Source organism: Pelophylax lessonae (assembly GCF_965119305.1).
Source record: "Pelophylax lessonae genome assembly, chromosome: 8".
NCBI classification, from domain to species: Eukaryota; Metazoa; Chordata; class Amphibia; order Anura; family Ranidae; genus Pelophylax; species Pelophylax lessonae.
Window position 1 is genome coordinate 137,446,621 of NC_138775.1, and position 24,309 is coordinate 137,470,929.

Genomic DNA, 24,309 nt, shown 5'->3' on the forward strand with positions numbered 1-24,309 from the left:
GGTCTGGTACCTTTACCTCTTTTGTTCTTACCCCGTCCTCAACCTCTACCCGGTATTTGTACCCATTCACGTTGAACAGGTGTCCTGGGTGTACGAGGTGATAAGATTGTGGGAAGAACAGGTTGGGAAAGGGGAACAGGGGCTGATGCAGTCGATTGACCTGCTACTTCAGCTTGAATCAAGTCCTGTTTCTTTTGCCATTTGAAAATTAGATTGGACTTATAGTCACCCAGATCTCTAAGGTACTTCTTCTTTTTCTTTTTTATTTTTTGATCATTTTCTTCCTTCTCAAGTACCTTTTTCAGGGCATTGGATCTGTTGACATATTCCAAACTCTCCGTGGAGGAGGCCATAGAAGTTTTCAAGGAAAGGATTTCCTCATCCAATCTAGTCAATTTGACTTTTTTCCTACTAATCAAAAACCTGAGCATATTCAGTCTGGCATCATTGAAGAATTTAGCCCAAACCGATATGTCCTTCTCGTCCTCCTGTGGGCTGATTTCCCATCTGAGGCTGCGCGGGACCATGCCTAATTCTAGATATTTATCAAGCAGGGCTATGTCCCATTTCGTATGTATTTCGGAAACCATGATGTTCTTCAATCTAAGGAAGGACCCCCCCAAGTCCGTCACGGAGGGTTCCTCCAGATCATTGAAGACATCATTTGCATTTATGATATTTTTACTTCTATAGGAAAAAATATCCATATTGTCGTCCAGCAGCAAATAATAAGTAATCAAGCAACAGTATGTAAAAAACAGAAAGAATCTGCGCTCAGACAACTAGTTAACAATATAGATCAATGAAGATCAATAAAATTGATGCGTAAGGCAGCCAACTAAATGGTAGATTACAAACCAAGTGAGCATATGAAAAAGATGTAGCGGCGCCAAACACAAATAATAAATGACAATATAATCAGTGTGGAGTGTCCACAGAATAGTCCCAACAGTCCAAAAAGGTAAAAGAATAGTGGAGACCAGTTCCCAGCTTCCAGTCGTGTGGATGAAAGAGGAGCCAACACCCAAAAGTGTAGTAATATCAATCGCTTACCAGATGTTGGTAGATATGAGCGATGAAATAAACTCAAGTCGGGCCGTCAATGGACAGTACCAACAGTGTAATCTCGTCACTTCTTATCAATTCCAAAGCAGTAAAAACTTCAGCAGATCCTGGATAGGTATGATATAGGCTCCAATATATACCACCAGAACAAGCATATGCACTTGGAAACTCCAGTTTACCTCAATACAAGAAAGCAGGACATAGTGTAGACTGTACAAACATTGATTTATTGGTGATGCAAAAATATACTCACACAGCGGTGGATGTATACAGGCATTGCAAAGTATGAAAGTTAAAACCGCGGTATAGGATGGCGTGCTGCTCGTAATCCCAATCGCCTGACGCGTGTCGTCAAAACAATGACATCATCAGAGGCGGACCGGGCTAGTACGGCAGCACGCATTAAAAGATACTAAAACGGAAGTGACATATGCGGAAATCAACCGCCGCTGCGTTCCACCTGATCCATAGCCGGAACCGGAAGTGACGCACGTGGAACAATCCGTCAGTGCGTTCCATCGGGTCCTGCAGTGAAAACCGGATATGCTAAAAAGGAGCGGTAATGAATCATGAAACCAAAGAAAGAAGCTATTCAACCGCTCATAAACCGGCAGGACAAAAAATGAAATGCCAGTACTCACGAACTCCGACTTTGATAGAAAAAAGAAAAAGAAAAAACTGTCCCTGCAAATAAACAAAGATCAGGTGGAAAGCACATAGTGGACATGATAAAAATACAGCATTTCTGGGCATAAAAGTGACCGTCTTAAGGTCGCATCAAAAACCCATGAAATAACAAAAGTAAGGGTGCTAATAGGCAATATATAAGTATACAGAATTAAAAATGACCCACATAAAGCCAAATGAATGACTCATATGAATTGCAAAGGATCACAAAAGAATGAGACAGACGGTATTGATGCAACCATAGACGGATATATAGTATAAACATCAACTCTCCACATCATACGAATAAAATACATATAAACCTACGAAACTCCCAATATGATCACAAAACTGTGCCACATAAAATTATGTAAAAATATAAAAACAAAATATTTGAAAGGTACAGCACTATAACATCCTCAAGAGGTGGTGCTTAAACATCTAGCTATTGTTAATGTAGCAATTCACATCCCACTCGACGTTCAACCCCCATGGAGTATAAGTCCTCATGTTGAAAATCCACTGAGTCTCCAATCGGGAAATTTCTCGGTGAACATGGCTCCCTCTCCAATGGGGGGGTGAACTTGTCGATCCCCCAAATCTTAGTGCCCACAGGATTTTTATCATGGCAATTGGCATAATGCCTTGAAACGCTGTGGTTGGGGAAACCATTTCTGATATTTTTAATATGCTCCCTCACCCTCACAGTTGTCGTTCGAAGCAACTCCTTAAATTGACAGCACTAATCTGTGTACACATAATACGTACTGTAGCCAGTCTATTGGTTGGTAGGGGATCAAATATTTATTTTACTCACTGAACTGCAGCTCAATTTATAACATTTGTATCATGTTTTTTTTTACGGAATTTTTTGTTGATATACTTAGTTACATAGTTACATAGTTAGTGAGGTTAAAAAAAGACATAAGTCCATCCAGTTCAACCTATGATGTGTGTGTGTGTTTGCTTTTAACCGTACATTGTATACCCCTGTATGTTGTGGTCTTTAAGGTGTCCATCCAATAGTTTTTTGAAACTATCAATGCTCCCCGCTGATACGACTGCTTGTGGAAGAGAATTCCACATCCTTACCTCTCTTACAGTGAAGAACCCCTTACGCACTTTAAGGTTAAACCGCCTTTCCTCAAGTTTTAGTGAGTGGCCACGTGTCTTATTGTATCTCCTTTCTCTGAATAGTTTGTTCCTTATGCTAGGGTCACCAGTACAGTATTTGTACATTGATATCATATCCCCCCTCAATCGTCTCTTCTCCAGAGAGAATAGGTTCAGTGCTTGTAGTCTTTCCTCATAGCTGATGTCCTCCATTCCCCTAATTATTTTTGTTGCCCTTCTCTGGACTTTCTCCAGTTCCAGCACATCCTTCCTGAGGACCGGTGCCCAGAACTGGACAGCATACTCCAGATGTGGCCGGACCAGAGTCTTGTAGAGTGGAAGAATAATCTCTTTATTTCTGGAGTGAATCCCCTTTTTTATACAACCCAGTATTCTGTTGGCTTTGCTTGCAGCGGCTTGGCATTGCATGCCACTGCCAAGCCTGTTGTCTACCAGTACCCCCAGGTCCCTTTCCATCCTAGACTCACCCAGAGGTTCCCCCCCTAGTGAGTAGCTTGCTTTCTGGTTTCTGGCCCCCAAGTGCATTATTTTACATTTTTCTACATTAAATCTCATCTGCCATGTAGTTGCCCACCCCGTTATTTTGTTCAGGTCTGCTTGCAAGATTTCCACATCCTGCATAGAAGATATTGGCATGCCTAATTTAGTATCATCTGCAAATACTGAGATTGTACTCGATATCCCCTCCTCTAGATCATTTATGAATAAATTAAACAGGATTGGTCCCAGGACAGAACCCTGGGGGACCCCACTTTCCACACCCGCCCAATCCGAGTACTCCCCATTAATCACCACCCTCTGTACTCTCCCCTGGAGCCAGTTCTCTATCCAGGTACTCACCTTATGGTCCATACCTACCTTCCTTAGTTTGTACAGTAAGCGTTTGTGGGGAACGGTGTCAAAGGCCTTTGCAAAGTCCAGATACACCACATCCACAGGCTTTCCTTTATCTAGGTGGCAGCTCACTTCATCGTAGAAGGTTAAAAGATTGGTTTGGCACGAACGATTTTTCATGAATCCATGCTGATTACTACTTATAATACCGTTTTCATTACTAAAGTCTTGTATGTGGTCCCTTAACATCCCCTCCAAAATTTTGCAGACTACTGATGTTAGGCTGACCGGCCTATAGTTACCCGGGATATATCTCGGCCCCTTTTTAAATATTGGTACCACGTTGGCTTTTTTCCAATCAGCTGGCACCATACCCGTCTGTAAACTATCCTTAAAGATCACCTGGCTGAGCTCATTAAGAACCCTTGGGTGCAAGCCATCCGGTCCCGGGGATTTATTTATGTTAAGTTTCTCTAGTTTAGCTCTAAGTCTATCCTCTGTTAGCCATGGCGGCACTTCCTGAGGTGTATTATTTAGTTCCGCCTTACAAGCGGGGTTCGTGTAGCCCCCCGATTCCTTTGTGAAGACTGAAGAAAAGAAATTATTTAACACTTCCGCCTTTTCTCTGTCCTCTGTGGCCACTTTTCCTTTATCATCTTTTATGGGGCCAATGTGCTCTGGCCTCGCTTTCTTACTGTTTATATACTTAAAGAACTTCTTGGGGTTCTTTTTACTCTCCTCCGCTATATGTCTCTCGTGTTCTATTTTAGCCGCCCTGATTTCGTCTTTACATTTCTTATTACACTCTTTGTAGTGCTTAAATGCTGCCAATGACCCCTCAGTCTTGTATTTCTTGAAGGCCTTTTCTTTAGCTCTAATATACATTTTTATGTTGGAGTTTAGCCACCCAGGGTTTAGTTTTGCTCTTTTAAATTTATTTCCCTGTGGAATGCACTGGCCCACCCCCTTGTTAAGTATGCTCTTGAAGCACTCCCATTTTTCCTCCGTGTTCTTTGTTCCCAGGGTTCTATCCCATTTGATATTTTCTAGCAGCGAGCGCAGTTTAGGGAAATTGGCTCTTTTGAAATTCAGTGTCCTTAAATTACCCTTGTGTTTCCTATTACTGTAATTAATACTGAAACCAATTGACCTATGGTCACTGTTCCCTAAATTGTCCCGTATTTCTATATCCGTGAGCAGGTCTGTATTGTTGGTAATCAGTAGGTCAAGTACCGCATTGTTTCTTGTCGGTGCATTCACCATCTGACCCATGAAATTGTCCTGCAAAACATTTAGGAACTGCCGAGCCTTGGCTGAATGCGCGGTTCCTTCTGCCCAGTCTATATCTGGATAATTAAAGTCCCCCATTATAATGACATTTCCCATCCTTGCTGCCATTCCTATCTGTAACATGAGGTCCGCCTCACCCTCCTCCCTCTGGTTGGGGGGCCTATAGCATACGCCCAATATTACCTTCCCCACCATGCCTTTCCTTTGAAGCTCCACCCATAGGGATTCTGCCTCGTCCATAGCTCCATTATTAATATCATCCCTCATATTTACCTGTATACTGTTCTTAATATACAAACATACCCCTCCCCCTTTTTTACCCTCTCTATCTCTGCGATAAAGGGAATACCCCTGAATGGTCGCCATCCAGTCATGAGAGCTGTCTAACCGAATCTCAGTTATCCCCACAAAATCTAAGTCCTCCTCAAACATCAGCAGCTCCAGCTCTCCCATCTTGTTGGCCAGGCTTCTGGCATTGGTATACAAGCCTCGTAATTTTGATCGGTTACATTTATCCTCATTTGATGTTTTTAGGCTGCTCTCTTGATTTTTCCCCGTACCCACCCTGGGTTTAGGAGCTCCGAACACCCTACCGCTAATGCCCCCCTTTCTGCCCTCTGAAACTTGCTTTCCACTGGCTAATTCTACATCTGTACCCTCCCCCCCATTCCCTAGTTTAAAAGCCCCTCTAACTTTTTGGCCATCCTCGCACCCAGTACGGCTGCATCCACCCCATTTAGGTGCAATCGGTCCCTACCAAAGAGCCGGTGACCGACTGAGAAGTCGGCCCAGTTCTCCAGGAACCCGAAACCCTCCTTACTACACCAGCTCCTCAGCCACTCGTTAACTTCCCTAATCTCCCGCTGCCTCTCTGGTGTGGCTCGAGGTACAGGTAGTATTTCGGAAAATACTACCTTGGAGGTCCTAGTCCTCAACTTAGCGCCTAAGTCCCTGAAATCGTTTAGGACTCTCCGTCTTCCTCTGCCTATGTCATTGGTACCCACGTGTACCATGACAGCTGGGTCTTCCCCAGCCCCACCCAATAATCTGTTCACCCGATCCGCGATGTGCCGAACCCGAGCGCCCGGCAAACAACAGACTGTTCGGCGCACCCAGTCTTTGTCACAGATTACACTGTCTGTCCTTCTAATAATTGAGTCCCCTACCACCAGCACCTGTCTTTCCTTTCCCTTTCTCCCGGCCTCACTGGAGGAGTTCTTCCCCTGGCAGCTAGGGGCGTCGCTCTGCTCCAGCAATGCTGGTCCCTGACTGGTTTCCCCAACATCACACAACGGGGCGTATCTATTGGGGTGCTCCAGCCCAGGATCAGCCTCCTTGCCTTGTCCCCTTCTACCCCTCCTAACTGTCACCCCTCTACTATGCTCTGATGCCTGCACCTCCAATACTCCGCCCACCTCTGTGCAGGCCCCTGCCTGCACCTGACTGGTACAATCCTGGCTCTCCTCCGGTATGGACATTCGTCTCAGTGTTGCCAGCTGCTTCCCTAGATTCAGGACCTGAGCTTCCAGGGAAGCAACGTGCTTACATTTTGCGCATTTGTATTCGCCCTCGATCACATGTCTGAGGAACGCATACATATTACAAGATGTACACCGAATCGCATCTCCACACCCGCTGGGCATTGTACCTACTATCTAATCTAATGGGGATTCAGCGATTTAAGTCTATCCTATGTCGCTATTTCCTGGCTTCCTAACTCTACCTTCTCACCCTCTGGTATTCCGCTCCACTCACTTGACACCGGTCAGTCACCCAACACTCACAATCTCACAGCCCGGTCAGACGCACAACGCTGAGTCGCACAGCCCGGTCAGATGCACAACACTAAGTCGCACAGCCCGGTCAGACGTACAACACTAAGTCGCACAGCCCGGTCAGACGCACAACACTAAGTCGCACAGCCCGGTCAGACGCACAACACTGAGTCGCACAGCCCGGTCAGACGCACAACACTGAGTCGCACAGCCCGGTCAGGCGCACAACACTGAGTCACACAGCCCGGTCAGACGCACAACACTGAGTCGCACAGCCCGGTCAAACGCACAACACTGAGTCGCACAGCCCGGTCAGACGCACAACACTCAGGTAGTGATAGGTACTCCCAGACACTCAGGTAGTAACAGGTACTCCCTGATACTCAGGTAGTAACAGGTACTCACAGATACTCAGGTAGTAACAGGTACTCACAGCTACTCAGGTACTCACAGCTACTCAGGTACTCACAGCTACTCACAGATACTCACAGATACTCAGGTACTCACAGATACACAGGTAGTAACAGGTACTCAGGTAGTAACAGGTACTCACAGATACTCAGGTACTCACAGATACACAGGTAGTAACAGGTACTCAGGTAGTAACAGGTACTCAGGTAGTAACAGGTACTCACAGATACTCAGGTACTCACAGATACTCAGGTAGTAACAGATACTCAGGTAGTAACAGGTACTCAGAGATACTCAGGTACTCACAGATACTCAGGTACTCACAGGTACTCAGAGATACTCAGGTACTCATAGATACTCAGGTAGTAACAGGTACTCACAGATACTCAGGTAGTAACAGGTACTCAGGTACTACACTACACCCTCAGTCAGTGTACAATCTCAGTCACCAGTCTTACTTACCTAGTGTGTGTCCCTTTAAGTCTGTCTCTAGCAGTTCCTGGCTGTTTTTTTTTTTTTCCCCCTCAGACGGTCAGTCTCCGCTCTGCACCCGCCTCCCTCTGTCACTTCCCGGTCAGCCTTTGCTCCGCTAGTCTCCTCTGCTCCCTCTCTGTCTGGGGGGGGGGGGGGTCCGCACCACTCGCCGCCCGCCGCAAAAGGGGGGGTTTACTGTACCGCTCGCCACCCGCAACAAGAGGGGGGGGGTTACCGACCCGATCGCCGCCCGCTCGCCACTCGCTTCTGGGGGGGGGGGGGGGGTTCGAGCGCCGCTCCCCGCCGCTGCTCTCCTGGGGGGGTTACTCACACACTCACACGCGGTCGGTCACGCACACACTCCTCACACACTCCTCTCTCCTGCATGCCCTGACAGCCTCTGATGCCGCGCTCTGCTCCTCTGCTCCACAGCACCACCTGCTGGCACAGGCTCCATCATTTAAAATACACCTATGATAACAATTATAGACCCTTCATTTCTTTGTAAGTAGACAAACTTACAAAATCTGCAGGGGATAAAATAATTATTTTCCTCACTCTATATTATATATGCTCAGTTCAGTGTGTATTAATAGAGAGGGTTTTTTTTCTTGGGAGAGTGCATGTGATCAGTACTGTCCAGACAGATGGTCAGAATTCTGGCAGTCTCATAGGTCAGTCAGCAAACTCCTCCTACAAGCTTTAACCAGTGCTTTGCTAGACACTGACAGAAGTCACAAGACTGCCTTAAATGCTAAAGAGAAAAGGTATTTAGCAGTTTATATTTACTAAAATTATTGCTTTTCCATGTTATGTGCAGTGGCGGAGCCAGAGGGTTAGCTGGGGTGGCAATTGACACCCCAGAAGAAGCCCTTGCCACCCCTGTTGCCACCCCAATCCTGGGCGGGTGGCCGGGTGCATGGCAGGGCAGCGGGAGAATCACAGGGGATCGCCGTATGGGCAGTAGCTGCGGATGGAGAGAGCAGGGAAGACTGGACTCCTGCTACTTGCACAGCCAGTGGTGTCGGCGGGGGGGGGTGGCTGAACGGAGCTTCAGCCCCGAGTGTGCCCCCAAAAAGCCCCAGGTCTCGTGTGGATCGTTAACCTCCTTCCTTCCTTCGGCTCTCAGCTGCAGCGCTGCAGCCAGAAGAAGACGGAGGGGGTGGAGGCTGAGCCAATGCTAGGCGGCAGGGAGAGGAATTTGAAATCCTCCTCCTCTCGTCATGACAGCAGAAGAGGTTCTCGGAGCGGAGGAGGATTTCAAATTCCTCTCCTTGCCGCCTAGCATTGGCTCCGCCTCCACCCCCCTCCGTCTTCTTCTGGCTGCAGCGCTGCTCTGAGAGCCGAAGGAAGAAGAATGTGAGTGCCCGAGGGGGGGGAGAAGAATGTGAGAGCCCGAGGGGAGGGAGAAGAATGTGAGTGCCCGAGGGGTGGGGGGGTGGAAGAAGAATGTGAGTGACCGAGGGGGGGGGAGAAGAATGTGAGAGCCCGAGGGGGGGGGAGAAGAATGTGAGAGCCCGAGGGGGGGGAGAAGAATGTGAGAGCCCGAGGGGGGGAGAAGAATGTGAGTGCCCGAGGGGGGGGAGAAGAATGTGAGAGCCCGAGGGGGGGGAGAAGAATGTGAGAGCCCGAGGGGGAGTAGAAGAATGTGAGTGCCCGAGGGGGGGAGAAGAATGTGAGTGCCCGAGGGGGGGGGAGAAGAATGTGAGTGCCCGAGGGGGGGGAGAAGAATGTGAGTGCCCGAGGGGGGGTAGAAGAATGTGAGTGCCCGAGGGGGGGGAGAAGAATGTGAGTGCCCGAGGGGGGGAGAAGAATGTGAGTGCCCGAGGGGGGGGGTAGAAGAATGTGAGTGCCCGAGGGGTGGGGGGGTGGAAGAAGAATGTGAGTGCCCGAGGGGGGGAGAAGAATGTGAGTGCCGGGGGGGGAAGAAGAATGTGAGTGCCACTGCCCGAGGGGGGGGTGGAAGAAGAATGTGAGTGCTCGAGGGGGGGGGGAGAAGAATGTGAGTGCCCGAGGGGGGGGGGAAGAAGAATGTGAGTGCCACTGCCCAAGGGGGGGGTGGAAGAAGAATGTGAGTGCCCGAGGGGGGGGGGAGAAGAATGTGAGTGCCCGAGGGGGGGGGAAGAAGAATATGAGTGTCCAAGGGGGGGGAAAGAAGAATGTGAGTGCCACTGCCCGAGGGGGGGTGGAAGAAGAATGTGAGTGCCCGAGGGGGGGGAGAAGAATGTGAGTGCCCGAGGAGGGGGGAAAGAAGAATGCGGTTCCCCAACGGGGGGAAGGACAAACCCCTTGCCATTTGCCACAAGACAAACCCCTTGCCATTAGCCGAGGAGGAGGCGGAAGGACTCGTGGAGACGCGCCGCCGGTCACCGGGACTGAGAAGAAGCCGCCCATGTATGCTGGTCTCTGCATTGGGGGCATGTATGCTGGTCACTGCATTGAAGGGGGCATATACGCTGATCTCTGCATTGAAGGGGGCATGTACACTGGTCATTGCATTGAAGAGGGCATATATGCTGGTCACTGCATTGAAGGGGGCATGTACACTGGTCATTGCATTGAAGGGGGCATGTACGCTGATCACTGCATTGAAGGGGGCATGTACGCTGATCTCTGCATTGAAGGGGGCATGTACACTGGTCATTGCATTGAAGGGGGCATGTATGCTGGTCACTGCATTGAAGGGGGCATGTACGCTGATCTCTGCATTGAAGGGGGCATGCACGCTGGTCACTGCATTGAAGGGGGCATGTACGCTGGTCACTGCATTGAAGGGGGCATGTACACTGGTCATTGCATTGAAGGGGGCATGTATGCTGGTCACTGCATTGAAGGGGGCATGTACGCTGGTCACTGCATTGAAGGGGGCATGTACGCTGATCTCTGCATTGAAGGGGGCATGCACGCTGGTCACTGCATTGAAGAGGGCATGCACGCTGGTCACTGCATTGAAGGGGGCATGTACGCTGGTCACTGCATTGAAGGGGGCATGTACGCTGATCTCTGCATTGAAGGGGGCATGTACGCTGATCTCTGCATTGAAGGGGGCATGTACGCTGGTCACTGCATTGAAGGGGGCATATACGCTGATCTCTGCATTGAAGGGGGCATGTACGCTGGTCATTGCTTTGAAAGGGGGCACGCTGGTCTCTCTGCATTGAAAGGGGGCACGCTGGTCTCTCTGCATTGAAAGGGGGCACACTATACCTTAATTACTGAAGGCCCCTTTCACACTTTTGCGACCTCAAAGTCACGCAATTTTTTACAGCATTTTTTGCCGCAAAGCAATGCCTATTACATTTTTCTGTTTGCGCCCCCCCAAAAATTGTGAGCACCAGCCGCCACTGTCCCCAATATACCTAGAATAATGTGCACATATTAATCTGCAAGTGTTCACAGATATGTATAGGTCAGAGTGTTTAACTGACAAAGAATGATGTGCCATAGAACTGCTGATGTTGATGTATTTTTCTTCTCTGTATCTAATAAATGCATACTTTACACCCCCCCCCCCCTTTCCAGTACCCCCCAGAGCTCTTCAGGCCCCCCCCCCCACCAGTGCTCTTTAGTCCCCCCTCCCCCAGGGCTCTTCAGCTCCCCACAATGCTTTACAGCTCCCCCCTATTTTCATAAATTTAGGCTAATATGTATTCTACCACATATTTTTTGTAAAAGTGTATTTTGATTGGTTTGCAAAAAAGTTATTACATCTACAAACTATGGAACGTTTTATTTTTTAATTGTTTTTACTAGTAATGGCAGCGATCAGCGATTATTAGAGGGACTGCGACATTGTGGTTGACAAATCTGACACTAAATGACACTTTATATATTGACCCCCCAAAATAATACCTTGCCACCCCTTTGCCACCCCTGTTTTAAAAGTCTAGCTCCGCCACTGGTTATGTGTACTGTGGGAGACCAGATATAGTGAATTCAGGCTCCAGGGTTTAGTAACACTTTACGTTTACTACCACTTTAAGTTTTAGTCTTCAGTTTTTGAACCTTGACACTTGTGCTCTTCCATCATATTTTGCAAGCCCTGCCTCAACTTCCAGGGGTGGGGTGCTCAAACAAGAATATTCCAAGTAGCCACCCTCGTCATCTTGGGCTACTCATAGAGGTATGTAAATACTTCCTTTACTCCCCTGCTTCTCCATTTAGCTACTGTTAGCAAAGGAATTTTTTTGTTGAAAATGTAATCTTTATTTTGCATAAAAGATATACAAAAAACAATACTTTTGTCGGGGTACATTCTCCCCTGTACTGCGACGCAGCGCAAAAATACGCTACATTACAATACATTTCCGGTCATACTAATAAATACATTCAATCACATACATTCATTCTGCGGTATGATGCCTGATGTGTTGTGCGGAGTAAGGATACCCCGTGCCATCACATCATGCATGACGCCGCAATACCCCTAAAGCATGAAACTGAAAAATACGTTATCTATACGTTGCATTCCTTAAACGATATCAAATAATAAACATTTCAAAAAAGCAACAGGTGTGATGGGGGGTGGGAGAGTGGGGGTAGGGGGAGGGGGAATGAAATCACAGGCCCGAAGCTTTATTGAATGGACAAAGACACACAAGGGAGAGTGGGGGAAGGGGAAATCTTCAGACCTCCTCTTCCTCCATGAGATCCATCAGGTTATAGTCTCTGAGCAGACTGTGGATCAGTCTGCGACAGTCCTCAATGGACATCCTCTCCCTCTGGTGGATAAGGCGCTTTCTGGCGCACCATAAAGCGTCCTTAACCGCTTACCGCCCGCCCGCCGTCATATGACGGCGGAGCGGTGCGACCATTATCCTGGGCCGCCGTCATATGACGGTGGCACTTTAAGCAGGGCAGGCGCGCGATCGCGTGCGCGCCGCCCTGCACTGCCGGTGTCGGGGTGTCCGGGACACCCCCCGTCACCGGCAGGGGGGAAACAGCCAATGGGCGTGGCTGTTTCCCACGTGATCGGCTGTGTTCAAATGACACAGCCGATCACAATGGAGGCGCCCGGGAGATGACCGCGCATGCGCGATCGGGAGCGCGCAGCGCGGTCATGTCGGTGGCACTGTGTTCCGTAGGAACACAGCTGTCACAGGCGGTAGTAAACAGTCACTGACAGTGACTGTTTACTATGTGATCGGCTGTGAATCCATTCACAGCCGATCACAAAATGTAAATACAGAGCAGTAACTGACTGTTACTAGCTCTTCTCCCCTCATACAGTTTCCAGTGTGAGGACAGCAGAGCTAGAAACAGTGAGGTACTGCTCTGTACACCTTGTCACAATGTAAAAGCACAGAAATAAAGGTCCCCACACAGTCCTTAGCCCCCCCCAATGTCACCTGTCACCCAACAGTCACCTCATCAGTGCCCAGAAATTGACACCCATAACGTTCACATGTGAGCGCAGCGATCGTGGGCAGAATCACAGCGATTCTGCCCGTGATCCAGAAATCATTGCAAATCGTGGGATGCCTGTGCGTTGCCCGTGATTTGCAATAGCACCCCAAACGCTGTACGATGTTGCCGCCATTTCCGCCTGCCGAATCGCGGTAACATCACGCAAACATCGCATGATGCCCAAAAAAGGTACAAGAGCTTCTTTGGGGCGTCATGCGTTGTTTGCGCGATGTTACCGCGATTCGGCAGGCGGAAATCGCAGCAACATCGCACAGCGTTTGGGGTGCTATTGCAAATCACGGGCAACGCACAGGCGTCCAGCGATTTGCAATGATTTCTGGATCACGGGCAGAATCGCAGTGATTCTGCCCGCGATCGCTACGCTCACATGTGGACATAGCCTAAAGTTCACCGGTCACCAGAGAGTACCGCCGTGCACCATCGCGCATCACCTGTCACCCATCAGTGACCATCGCCCGTCACCTGTCACCCCATCAATCACCGTCACCTGTCACCCCATCAGTCATCGTCATCTGTCACCCTATCAATCATCGTCACTTGACACCCCATCAGTGATCGTCACTTGTCACCCCATCAATCATCGTCACATGTCACCCCGTCAGTGATTGTCATCTGTCACCCCATCAATCATCGTCACTTGTCACCTCATCAATCATCGTCACCTGTCACCTCATCAGCCATCGTCACCTGTCACCCCATCAGTCATCGTCACCTGTCACCCCATCAGTCATCGTCACCTGTCACCCCATCAGTCATTGTCACCTGTCACCCCATCAGTCATCGCCACCTGTCACCCCGTCAGTCATCGTCACCTGTTTACCATATGCATGCAATCACTTACTGACCGCCTAACGACTATATGCGTCGGTCATTAAAAGCTAAATACTGGGGTTATGGCAGCAGATCGCCCCCATAACCCCGGTATTTTTTAAAACGGCGGGCGGTCGGCTTTCAGATAAGGGTGGTACCAGTGGCGGATTCGCCGCGGAATTACCCTTACGGTGCAGGGGAAGAGGTGCCCCCCCCCCCTCCTGCCGCGTCCCAGACGTTTTCCCAGCTTACCGGACCCGCCGGCAGCGGGGAAAACTATTCGGTCCCGGATCCTCAGAGACAGGAAGTCGAGTGAGGGCAAGATGACCCTCACTCGACTCTATGGTCTTGGAGGACCGGAGCTACGTCAAAAGATGTTGCCTAGCAACCGGTTTAAAGGGCCGCTTTTTTTTTTCTTTTTTTTTTTCCTCTTTCAACAATTTTTTTTTTTTTTTTTTCTTTTTTAGTGTAGTTGTGAGGTGTGAGGTCTTTTTGACCCCAGATCTCACAACAATTTCTATTACAAGGGATGTTTACATTCCTTGTAATAGGAATAAAAATGATCAAAACATTTTTTTTTTAAACTGTGTAAAAATAAAAAAATAATAAATAAAATAAATAAGAAAAAAAAAAAAAAAAATTAAAGCGCCCTGTCCCCGTTAGCTCGCGCGCAGAAGCAAACGCATACGCAAGTCCCGCCCACATATGTAAACGGTGTTCAAACCATACATGTGAGGTATCGCCGCGATCGCTAGAGCGAGAGCAATAATTTGAGCCCTAGACCTCCTCTGTAACTCTAAGCTAGTAACCTGCAGAAATTTTTAAAATGTTGCCTATGGGGATTTTTAAGTACCAATGTTTGGCACCATTCTGTGAGCATGCGCAATTTTGAAGCATGACATGTTGGGTATCTAATTACTCGACGTAACATTATCTTTCACATTATGGAAAAAAATTGGGCTAAATTTACTGTTTTCTTATTTTTTAGTTCAAAAAAGTGAATTTTTTTCAAAATATGGTGTGATAAAAAATATTGCAACGATCTCCAATTTATTCTCTAGGGTCTCTGCTAAAAAAAAATATATAATGTTTGGGGGTTCCAAGTAGTTTTCTAGCAAAAAAAATGATTTTAGCTTGTAAACACCAAGTGTCAAAAATAGGCCCAGTCTTAAATTGGATAAATGGACAACTTTGTGTAAAGAGCTACTTGGATGTTAGGCCTATGTATGTGGCCAGGCTGTGAAAAAGTGTTACACATGTGGTATCGCCATACTCAGGAGGAATAGTAGAATGTATTTTGGGGTGCAATTTTTGCTATGTACATGCTATGTGTTAGAAATATTGCATAAATGGACAGCTTTGTGTAAAAAAAAAATGAGTTTTCATTTTCTTTCCACATTTTCCAAAAACTTGTGGAAAAAAATGACATATTCAAAAGACTCATTATGCCTCAAAAATTATACGTTGGGCTGTTTGCTTTCCAAAATGGGGTCATTTTATGGGGGTTTCCATTGTCCTGGTGCTCCAGGGCCTTCAAAAGTGTGATAGGTTGTCAGGAAATTATATGTGTAATTTGTGCTCCTAGAATGCCGGACGCTGCTACTTGGATGTTAGGCCTCTGTATGTGGCCAGGCTGTGAAAAAGTCTCACACATGTGGTATCGCCATACTCAGGAGGAGTAGTAGAATGTGTTTTGGGGTGTAGTTGCAAGTATACATGTGCTGTGTGAGAGAAATAACCTGTTAATACGGCAATTTGTAAAAAAAAAAAAAAAAAAAAAATCTTCATTTTGCAAAGCATTGTGGGAAAAAATTACAACTTCAAAAAACTCACCATGCCCCTTATTAAATACCTTGGAATGTCTACTTTCCAAAAAGGGGTCATTTGGGGGGTATTTGTACTTTTCTGACCTTTTAGTGTCTCAAGAAATGAGATAGGCCTTCAGTATATCAGGTGTGAGCAAGTGTGATCATTTTTCAATGATTCGCATCATAGCTTGTGGACTCTATAACTTTCACAAAGACCAAATAATATACACTTACTTGGGTTATTTTTACCAAAGATAAGTAGCAGTATAAATTTTGGCCAAAATTTGTGAAGAAAAATGACTAATTTGCAAAATTTTATGACAGAAACAAAGAAAAATGTGTTTTTTCACGATATTTTCAGTCTTTTTTTATTTATAGCACAAAAAATAAAAAACCCAGTATTGATCCAATACCATCAAAAGAAAGCTCTATTTGTGTGTGAAAAAAAGGACACAATTTTTGTATGGGTACAGTGTTGCATGACTGAGTAATTCTCAGTCAAAGTGTGAGAGCGCTGAAAGCTGAAAATCGGTCTGGGCAGGAAGGGGGTGAAAGTGCAATGTAGGCAAGTGGTTAAAGCAACACAACACCCGCCAGGCGTTATCAATGTCCTCTTGGGAAAAAGTCCCATGAAAAAGTCCATTCAGCACAGCAAAATGTGTGATGGCAGTCTGTGGAACAAAGTCTCTCAGTTCAGGTTCCAAGGCCCTCAACAGGCTCTGTGCAAATGAGCACTCCCAGAAAACGTGAAATGACGTTTCCTCATGGATGATACAAAAGGGGCAGTGCCTGTATCTGCACAAGTTTCTGGCATGCATAAATGTCCTGAGTGGCAAACCCCCCTGGACAGCCATCCATGCCAGATCTTTATGCCTGTTGGTGAGTCCCTTTGAAGAAACATTCCTCCAGACCACTTTGCAAGTGGCTGAAGGGAGGCCTGGAACAGTCTCAGCAATGTCCGATGCTCTGATCAACTTGTAGATAGTTTTTGGCTTCCACAAGTCGGGCTTAACTCCATGCAGCCCCAGCTCCTTGATGAACTTGAAAGTGTCCAAGTAGTATCAAGGAGTGTCCCAGTTGTAGGGGATGGAGCTGTCCCATTTGTCCCATCCAAGGGACCTCCAGAGAGGCAGGAGGAAAAAAGGGACATGGAGTTGCCTCCAGAGTCCGAAGTTCTGTCAATCAAAGTTCTGCGGATGCAGTTGCAGGCAAAGAACACCCCCAGTAACGTTGCGATGTCGGGCACGCCCTTACCGCCCTTGAGGGGTTCCTTGAACATGACTGCTCGCTTCACTCTGTCCATCTTGGAGCCCCAGATGAAGTGGAACACCGCCCTGGTGATGGCCTTGCAGGTGTTGACCCGGGGGGGGCCAGGCCTGGGCAAGGTACTGCAACACAGGGAGGATCTCGCTGCGGAGTACCAGTGTTTTCCCTTCGATGGTGAGTTCTCTGAGGCTCCATAGTCCAAACTTTTGTCTCATCTTGGACAGTCTCTCCTCCCAAGACTTCAGGGCTGCGCCCTCAGCTCCAAACCAAACTCCAAGAATTTTGATGAAGTCCGTCTTGATGCTGAAAGGAATACCTTATGTAAGCAAGAAGTCACTGTGTTTTATTTCACACATAGTAAGGACTCCTCAAGTGACAGTGAGTGTTTTTCCAGCACTCTCACATAGTGAGTGTCACAGATCAGCTGCGGAGCTGATCTGTGTCTTACTGTTTGCATATGATTTTTACCTTTTGCTGCTGTAGGTCTTCTGGCACCTGTGTTTCCACAAGCTTGTGCTCTGCTCTGCTCTTGCTGCACTGACTTAGCCAGCTATGGGTGTCGCCCACTTCATCTGATGGTTAACCACTTGCCTACCGGGCACTTTCACCCCCTTCCTGCCCAGGCCAATTTTCAGCTTTCAGCGCTCTCACGCTTTGAATGACAATTGCGCGGTCATGCTACACTATACCCATATGACATTTTTATCATTTTTTTCACACAAATAGAGCTTTCTTTTGGTGATATTTAATCATCTCTGGGTTTTTTATTTCTTACAAAAAGAAAAGAAAAAAGACAGAAAATTTTGAAAAAAAAAAAAAAGTTTTTCTTATTTTCTGCGAGTAAATTTTGAAAATAAATACATTTTGTAGCGGAATGGACACTGAGAGTGTGTTTTTTTTGTTGAAAGAGTGAGGGAGCAGTGTCCCTCAGGCAGGGCCGGTGCTTCCACTAGGCAAAGTAGGCAGCTGCCTAGGGCGCATTGCCACCTAGGGGCGCAGCCACGAGTCAGCACTCACTCTCCGTCATGAATGATCCTGTGAGCTGAGGAAAGGGGCGGCAGTGGGGGAGGAAGAAGGGACAGAGGAAGATGCCAGGTGTCTAGGGCAGTGGCAGAACTACCAGGCCCTGGCTTTCCACCATTGTTGGGGGAGCCCCAAGGGGCAGGAAAGGAGCCCACCGGAGTGCTAGCTGCATAATGATCCTCTTCGTCTGGAGCTGAGCGGTCTAATCCCTGGGCGGGAAGTGACTCTCTAATCTGAGCTGGTGGGCAGGCGTTCATTTCCCTGGGTCGGTATTAAGCAGGGAGTGGAGGAGAGCTGAACCTGAGCCGGAGCTCGGCACTGGAGGGCGGCACCTTTACTGGAGCAGAAGAGACGAGGCAACGGAATGGTCTGAGGATGTTGGTGATGAAGGAGGTGCGGAACTCTCTGACTGCTGCTTCTCCCTCCACCAGGAGCCGGTTGGAGCTGTGGTGAGCACTGTGGTCCAGTAGAGGAGCGTCCTGGGAGAAGGAATAAGCAGGGTCATGGTGAAGGAGGGCAGAGTGCGGGCCACTCTCTTCATATTGCCCAGTAAGTGTCCCCAGAACAGGGAATCAGGGTCCCTGGGTGTGACATGGAGTATCCCTGGTGTGAAAGAGAATTGCGGTCACCAGGTATGCCATGGGGAATCGGAGTCACCAGGTGTGACATGGGGGAGAGGGGTCACAAGTGTAACAGGGGTTTGGGGCCACCAGGTGTGACATGAGGAATTGGGATCCCTGGGTGTGCCATGGGGGATTGAGGTCCCCAGGTGTGACATGGAGGAACATCAGGGTCCCCAGGTGTGACATGGAGGAACATCAGGGTCCCCAGGTGTGACATAGAAAAACATCAGGTTCTCTGGGTATGATATGGAGGAACATCAGGGACCCCTGATGTGACATAGAGGAACATTGGGATCACTGGGTATGACAGCATTACATGGAGGAACCATCAGATCAGGGTCACTGGATATGACATAGAGCAGTTTTTAACCCCTTCCCTTTTTATTTATTTTTTTTTTGGGGGGGGGGGCGCAAGTAGCTGATCTTGCCTAGGGCGTAAAACAGTCTAGCACCGGCCCTGCCCTCAGGAGATGGGTGGGGGTTTGTTATTGTTAAATACCTGCAGTCTATTGTTCCTGTGAGTAAGGTTATTATGGGATGTTCAGCTGTGTGTGTGGGATGGCTCGAAGAAGGAGGGGTTTTCCGAGATTGTAGATCCCTTGTGTTTTCATTAAACAAACGCAGTCTAGTTTGACTTCCAGAACTGTGTGTCGTCCAGTTACTGGGGGGGTTTTGCCTTGGATATTTTAGCACTTCCTCAGCTCCAAGGATTATACAGCGGAGATACCTAGGCTGGGTATTGGAGCTCCGTTACATTGGTGGCAAGCGGTGGGATACAAGCCTTGCAGCAAGAGGAAGCAGCATTCGCATGGATTTGGATACATGAACGGCAACGGGAGAACCGCAGTTCGTACAAATTCAGTTACACGAATGGAAGTATGAATGGAGACGAACTATGCTGGATTAAAACGAGCCACGTTAAAGGATTTGCTGGAATTGAGAGGGAAGATCGCCAGCAATAAAACCAAAGCCACGCTGATTGCAAAATGACCGAGGAGGATCGGGCACACAGTATGGCTACGGAAGCCATGGATACAGAATTTGACAAAGAAGTGAAACGCAGGCTAGCGTTTTATGGAGAAAACCCCTCAACAGAGCTAGTTCAGGCAACGTTAGCCCAAGTGGATGCCTTCATCACAGCAAGAGAGGACCGGGAGAACCAACTCCGGCTGGCAGAGCAGCGTGCCTTGGAGAGACGGCCAACTACTACACAGGCACCAGAGACAAGATTAAAGGTACCACATGATGCCTTTAAAAAGTTTGTGGAAGCAGAGGAAGAGATCGATGGTTTCCTGAAAGATTTTGAACAGCAATGCAGGCTGTACAAAGTACCACTAATAGACTGGGTACGGATCCTAGCTGGTAAACTGTCAGGCCGTGCAGCAGAAGCCTACAGAGCCGTGCCAGAGGAGGAAATCTCAAGCTATAGCCGGGTAAAGGAAGTGATTTTGGCAAGATATGCCATCACCCCAGAGGCGTACAGGAGACGCTTCAGGGAAACAAAGAAACAGGAGAAGGACTCCCACACTGAATGGGCTTGCCATATGCAGAGGGCAGCCCAAGCCTGGCTACAAGCCTGTCAGGCAACCACAGCAGAAGCGATCACCCAGCTGATTTTACTGGAACAATTCTATAATGGACTAAACCAGGGGTACAGGAGTGGGTAAGGGACCGCAAACCTACCACTCTCCCTGAAGCGGCCAGGCAGGCTGATGAATATCAGGATGCCCGCAGGCAATCCCAGATTAGCTTCAGACCAAACCCCAGACCGTTGAACAATAACCCAGGGTCATCAGCACCACAAAGCTCAGGACTAATCCCTAAGCGCCCAGAAAATCGATACCATGGGCACAACGGAGTGCAGTGCCATTTGTGCAAGAAATTTGGGCACTATCAGAGAGACTGCACTCAGAATCGGAACCACGCTTCATGGATTCGAACAGGACCCCCACTACCACAGAGGGGGCAAATCTCCTCCAAACACCAGACACCTAGATACCCGTCCCGCAGTGGGGTACAGTGCCACAGATGCAAGCAGTTTGGGCACTATCGACGAAACTGTAACCAGAGCAGGAACCAAGATGCAGGGATCCGACCAGGGTCACCCCCTTCAGCACGGACAACGGTCCCCTACTATGCCGCAGAGGTTCCCCCAGTCGTACTCAGGTTCAAACCCACCGAGGAGCAATTGGGTACCCTTCACGAAGCTAACCTGGTGCAAGCCACTACGGAGAACAGACAGCACCATCTACAATCCGTCCAGTTAAATGGAAAGCCCGCGCAAGGTCTCCGAGACACGGGAGCCACTCTCACCTTGGTCAAGCGACACCTGGTCCCAGATGCCGCCCGAACCGGAGGCTCAGTAGTGGTACGGATGGCAGGGGGAGCAGTACACTGGTTACCCACTGCGAGGGTCCACTTGAATTGGGGTGACGGGTCAGGTCTGATTGATGTGGGGTTGATACGGGAGCTCCCCACCGACATCTTACTGGGGAACGACCTAGGCCAGTTGCCAACAGTGTTACTGCCAGTCCAGATGCCAGGCCCACATCAATGTTTGGATTGGGAGCAGTATTGAGCCAGGTTGGAGAAAATGGCAGAGAACAAGCTGTAACCTACTTGAGCAGAAAGCTTCTGCCCAGGGAAAAGAAGCTTCAGCCCTACTTGTATGGACAACAGAATGGCAATGCTGACGGGTTATCGCGACAAACTGAACTGGAAAAATGATCTGTGAGTACTCCCCAGACATCCCAAAGCCGATCCGTTATGGATCAGACTGTGTATGCCGGCCTGTGGTTAAGGGGGAACAGTGTAGCGGAATGGACACTGAGTGAGGGAGCAGTGTCCCTCAGGAGATGGGTGGGGGTTTGTTATTGTTAAATACCTGCAGTCTATTGTTCTATTGTTCCTGTGAGTAAGGTTATTATGGGATGTTCAGCTGTGTGTGTGGGATGGCTCAAAGAGGGAGGGGTTTTCCTAGATTGTAGATCCCTTGTGTTTTCAATAAACAAACGCAGTCTAGTTTGACTTCCAGAACTGTGTCGTCCAGTTACTGGGGGGGTTTTGCCTTGGATATTTTAGCACTTCCTCAGCTCCAAGGATTATACAGCAGAGATACCTAGGCTGGGAATTGGAGCTCCGTTACACATTTTTCTCCTTCACTGATGTGCGCTGATGAGGCGGCACTGATGGGCACTGATAGGCTGCACTGATGGGCACTGATGAGGTGGCACTTATGGGCACTGATAAGGTGGCACTTATGGGCACTGATGAGGTGGCACTGATGAGGAGGTACTAATATGCCGCACTGATGAGCACTGATAGGTGGCACTGATAGGCGCAACTGATGAGCACTGATAGGCGGCACTGATGAGCACTGATAGGTGGTACTGCTGGGCACTGAGAGGTGACACTGCTGGGCACTGAGAGGTGGCACTGCTGGACACTAAGAGGCAGCACTGATGGGCGGCACTGATGGGCACTGAGAGGTGGCACTGCTGGACACTGATGGGTGGCACTGATGGACACTGACGGGTGGCACTGATGAGCACTGATGGGCGGCACTGATGAGCACTGATGGGCAGCACCATCAGTGCCCACACTCAGTGCCCATAGTGCTGCTAGTCAGTGCCCATCAGTGCCTAAATGAGCAGGCACTGATGGGCACTGACTGGCAGCACTATGGGCACTGATTGTAGGCACTGATGGGGGCACTGTGGGCACTGATGGTGGGCACTTATTGTATTTTATTTACCTCTTTTGTAATCAGGGCACTGGTGATCAGTGCCCTGATTACATTTTTCTGTGTCCCCTAAGCGCTGATCGGCTCTGCTCCTTCCTCACACGCAGTCTCTGTGGAGCTGGCGTTCCGATGCATGGTCCGATTACGTGGTAAATGGCCGCTGTGATTGGCCATTTACCACGATCTGTGATTGGCTGTGTCCAAGGGACACGGCCGACACAGATTTTCTCCGATGCGCGCTCGCGGGAACGCACGGGGAGCCTGTCACTGGGAGACCGTATAAAGACGGCCTCCCGGAAATTAGAGCCTGTGCTGTAGCCGTCTTTCGGCCCCTTCCGTGCAATCCTTCCTAAACTGTCTTCTCGTGGACTGATCTCTTGTGGACTGACTCAGCTAGTTCTCCTGATTACATTTGTCTGCTGCCCACCCTGACCTTGGCTCGTTATCCGGCTCTCATTTTGCTCCATTCATCCATCCATCTATCCATGCCTGCACTGTGTCTTTGGGAACTTTCCCCGCGAGAAGGGTGAACCTGGGGGTCGTGACCTGGGGTCAGCACGCAGCTAAGTCCAAACTCCCGTGAGGGGGTCCCTGGCAGAACACCGGCTGGCCCTTAGATTTCACGCTCTGGGGGATCTTGTGTCACATGCTCGCATGTGGGCTCACACCAGTAGAATCGTAACAGTTTGCTCAAGCCATGAGCTCCTCAGGGAGTCCGTCACCGGCCGAAGACCAAATGCAACACCTAGCTCAGAGACTTAACTCCCAGCAGGCTAATCAAGAGTGAATAATGCTGTTTTTACAGGATCTTCCCTTCTGCCTGGATCGTCTGCAATAAGATGTAACCTTGACTTCTTCAGTCCCTGCTTCTGCCCCATCGGCTCCCGTGTTACCTGCAACACTTGGCAATCCCTGCCATTCCTACCTCGCTTGATTATTTGATCGCGTTGAGCATTCAAATAGACATGTACGCTTCCAGGAACTGGCCCTGGAAAGATCCAGATGCACTCATCCTCCTTCTGGCCGTCCAACACAGGTTTCCCAAAAAACATATGGAACCTTCTCAATCTCCAACCTCTCAAACATCGGAAGAACCTATGCAGCTCTAGCGAACTCATCTCACTCCAGAGGAACACACCCGTCGCTTAGGTTTGGGCTTGTGCCTTTACTGTGGCGTAAAAGGACATCTTTTGAACTCCTGTCCAGCTTGTCCAGGAAACTCCAGGGTCTAGGTCACTCTGAGGGAGGTGATCTAGACCGATCTACTAATTCTGTCAGCTTCCCTCGTTTCACCCTACCCGTGTCTATCCATTGTGATCAAAGTGCTTATCAACTCTCTGAATATGTGGACTCTGGAGCAGCTGGAAACTTCATTGAGCAATCCTTGGCCTCCAATGCTGGATGTTGGGAGTTGGGCATTCCATTTGTTTCATTGACTATACTCCTCTCTGTGACCACAGTAGATGGCTCCTTCTTGCCAAATGGCCCCATCTGGTTTCAAACCCCTCCTGTTGTGTTACACATTGGGGTTATACATGGTGAGGAAACATATTTCCTAATTCTGCCTAAATCCTTCAGTCCCATCATTCTGGGCCTCCCGTGGTTGCAGAAACACTCAACGCATCTAGATTGGAACTCTGGACAAGTATTGGCTTGGGGGCCTCAGTTTCATGAACGATGTGTGTCTAAGGTACTACCGCCTCTTTCCGTCCCTCTGGCTGAAACCTCCACAGCTCCCATCTTGCCTTCCCAATACCAGTCCTTCCATGATGTTTTTTGCAAAAAGTCCACTGATCGCCTTGCTCCTCACAGAGACTTTGACTGCTCCATTGATCTGTTACCAGGAACCTTTCCTCCCCGAGGCCGTGTCCACCCTCTCTCTATCCCAGGAATAAAAGCCATGTCTGAATACATTCAAGAAAACCTGCAAAAGGTTTTCATCGGGAAATCAAACTCACCTG

At 48.6% G+C, this 24,309-nt stretch overlaps 1 pseudogene across 1 annotated transcript; it reads right to left on the bottom strand.

Moving 5' to 3' along the window:
- Positions 1 to 799: 799 nt before the first annotated feature.
- On the bottom strand, positions 800 to 19,416 carry LOC309562193 (annotated as a pseudogene). The gene is made up of 3 exons: positions 19,384 to 19,416; positions 16,345 to 17,082; positions 800 to 838 (listed from the first exon to the last, which is right to left on the bottom strand). The product of its transcript is annotated as an uncharacterized misc_RNA (transcript).
- Between the last annotated feature and the right edge of the window lie 4,893 nt (positions 19,417 to 24,309).